Source organism: Saccostrea cucullata, unplaced genomic scaffold (assembly GCF_032062105.1).
Source record: "Saccostrea cucullata isolate Sc308-1 unplaced genomic scaffold, CSIRO_AGI_Scuc_v1 ctg9196, whole genome shotgun sequence".
Taxonomy (NCBI): Eukaryota; Metazoa; Mollusca; class Bivalvia; order Ostreida; family Ostreidae; genus Saccostrea; species Saccostrea cuccullata.
The window spans coordinates 10,163-13,682 of NW_026926370.1; positions in this window are offsets into that span (position 1 = coordinate 10,163).

Below are 3,520 nucleotides of genomic sequence, written 5' to 3' on the forward strand. Positions count from 1 at the left end.
CAATGCCTGCATTGGCTCTCTAGAGAGTTGGCCAATGCCTGCATTGGCTCTCTAGAGAGTCGACCAATGCCTGCATTGGACCTTGAGTCAGTCAATGCCTGCATTGAACAGAGTCAGTCAATGCAGGCATTTGCCGACTGCACATCAGTCGGTCAATGCAGGCATTGGTCGACTGCGCAGTCAGTCAATGCAGGCATTGGCCGACTGCACAGTGAGTCAATGCAGTCATTGGCCGACTGCACACAGTCACTCAATGCAGGCATTGGCCAACTGCACAGTCAGTCAATGCAGGCATTGGCCGACTGCACATCAGTCAGTCAATGCAGACATTGGCCAACTGCACATCAGTCAGTCAATACAAGCATTTGCCAACTGAGCAGTCAGTCAATGCAGGCATTGGCCGACTGCACATCAGTCATTCAATGCAGGCACTGGCCGACTGCACATCAGTCAGTCAATGCAGGGATTGGCCGACTGAACATAAGTGCTAATTCTGTCAATGATTAAACTCCAAAGACTGATGCAATGCAGGCGTTGTACATTCCACCGTATATACATGTATAGGGACTGCAAGCATTGGAATACCTTTAATTCATACAACTCATGCAAATAAAATCTTCCTTGTAAAAAATATAGTTATACATGTACATATTGTATTTGTCAAAACTGGTTTTTAACAGCAAACTTCTATAAATCAAGTAATGATGAATTATCAATTTTAACGTTTATTTTAATTTTGGAGAAGAATTTACAGAAAAGTAAAATTAAATAAAAACGATGTATTTTCAAGGACCGTTGATAAAAATGATTTGCGTAGAATCTTATTGCATTGTCAAAATGTTGTCTTCTTGATTCCTAGAGTAATCCAGTTAATCTGTGTAGTTCTCAGTACTTCGCCTGAAAATAGAATCAGATTTAGTTAAACACTATGTTTGAATTCGTGTAAATTTTTATATCATTTTCGGCATTGTTTCACCAAATAATTATAATTTATCGTCTTGTCCCAAAATAATAATTAATGTTATACGCTCTACATATTAATTCCAATGCTTCTTTCGCAGATTTTTAATTTTATGTATTCATGTAATCATCACTCAATAATCAAATACATGTAGTGAGTCACAATATTAAATATAAAACCTTATGATAAGTTCGTTGGCCACCATTTTAACAAACAGACTCAGGTCTCATAGAATCAGATATCATCACAGACTGTAGTCTAATGTTGCTGTAGATTCCATCTGAGTGTCACCCAACACTGTTAAGAAAAAAATAAGACATGTATTTAAAAATCCCTAGACAAAACAAACATGAACTTTGTAACGTTTGCCACTGCATGCATGCATTATTTTTCTGAAAAAGAAATCACACCGGCCGAACCAAACTCTATGGGGAGAGTGGGGCATGGAGTAAGAAAACTTATCAGACCAAATAATTAAGGGGTACAACCATAAACACACACCATAATTTGCAAATATTTCTACGACTATATTTCTTTTTTTCTACGCTAGAAATCGAAAAAGTACGATTTACTTTAGAAAGAAGCTGTACATCAAAACTGGAAAATCCCGAATCCCAGAAATAACCTTAAAAATAGCCTAGTTAAAAGCATTTTCCTTCTTTATATTATTATATTATATTACTTTGGAAAAAGGCAAGTTATTTTGAATAAGAAATTGAAGCATTTGCCAAATTAACACAATATAGTTGCATAAATAAAAGCATGGTACTTGTACAAACCTTCAATGTATCTTAAATCTGCAGCTGGAACTTTCCTTGAAAACGCATACTTTAGGATAAAGATACTCTGGACGAAGCTTTGCTTCAAGAAGACCACAACTGGTGTTTTTCCACTGCATAATGAAAATTCCATACTTTTGTAATCGCCCACATATTATTTTTCAAACTGGCCTTACTGTTGGGAGATGCACTACGTACTTATATGACGTTACAATATTACAGAAACTAAAATCCGCGAAACGTTAATAGGCTGAGGGGTTTAGAAGATCTTTTTAAAAATACAACGATAAAAAGGACGTATTTCCAGTTACCAAGGGTTGTGTGTTTTTGCTGAATGATTATACACGTGCACATTTTACGTTTTACCAATCGTGGCGGATGGTATATCGTTCTTCGTAATAAGTAGTATGTACGTCTGTTCATAAACCAGTTATCATAGATAAAAGTGTTTTGGTTTAGCCTACTTATAAATAAAACTTACATAATTTAGAACGGCCGAATATTTTTTATACATGTTTAATACTCGGTCTTAATAGCTACTTTCACTTTTAAATACAGAGGCGTTCAAAAGATGCTGCATCGCAAGAAATTTTAATTTATGACGAATTAAAATAAATATCTACAAACATAGTCATTTCAATCTGTTTTTCCTTCATAATTAAAAAAAATGAGGATAATAATTATTTATTTCAGTTTTAAACCCCTCTCCTTGTCAGGATGGACATGTAAACTCGTCCATTAGTGCATTACAAACCAGTAATATACAGATGAAAGTGAATAGTGAAAAAAATTAAAAAAAGAAAACTCTGGTAAGATTACGTTTCTTTTCTTTTTTCTTTCTTTTTTTAGTTTGTTTGTTTTTGTTTGAATGACAGGGATAGAATATTCAATCATTCTTAAAAGAAGGGGGGAGGGGTTCTGGAGATTTAAAAAAAAAAAGTAGTTGTGCTAAAAATTGAATAAAGATAGTATGTCCAGTGGCAGGGATTTAAAAGTAATATGTCTCTGGTTATCCGGGAAATAAAATATTCAGTCTTGTGAAGGTTTGGGAATGCATAGTTAATCTGCCTTACAGAATATATTGCCATCATATTCTTACAAAGTCTTATAATTTGAAGAAATAAGTTTAAACTATTTTTGAACTATTCAAATCATAAACAGAGTAAAATTAAATGAAAATTTTGAGAAAAAAATTTAGAAAGAAAATGTAAAAATAAACGGTAATTTTCGATTATTTAAAAGAAGTTTACTTCAATTCTGCATTTCTTTTTCAGGTATACACGGGTTATAAAACTACAATATACTGTAAAATCACATATTTTCGTGAGGTCAAATTTTCGTGGTTTGAGGAAAAGTCTTTGTTATCGTGGGGATTTGATTTCGTGAATGAAGAATTCTTATAGTAAGTATGTCGCATATGAAAATTGACATTTTGTGGTGGACATGAATTCGTGGGTCTCTTCATACCACGAAAACAACGAAAATTAAACCCCCACGAAAATTAGTGATTTCACAGTAGACCAAAGGAAAAGAAAATGATAGAGGATCAAGAAAACGCTTTATAAAATGACTTTAAATGAATAACTCATATGCACGACTGAATGTGCCACTTTATTTCCTACTATTGATATACTTTAGGAAAATATTTATACCATTATACATGTGCATATATCAAGTGAATTTGTTTTGTTATATAAGTTTCAGTCATGTTGGAAATTCACCAAATTCCCCGCAGTGAAAATTTTAATAAATTAATTAGAACACTTAGTATTTTGTTGTC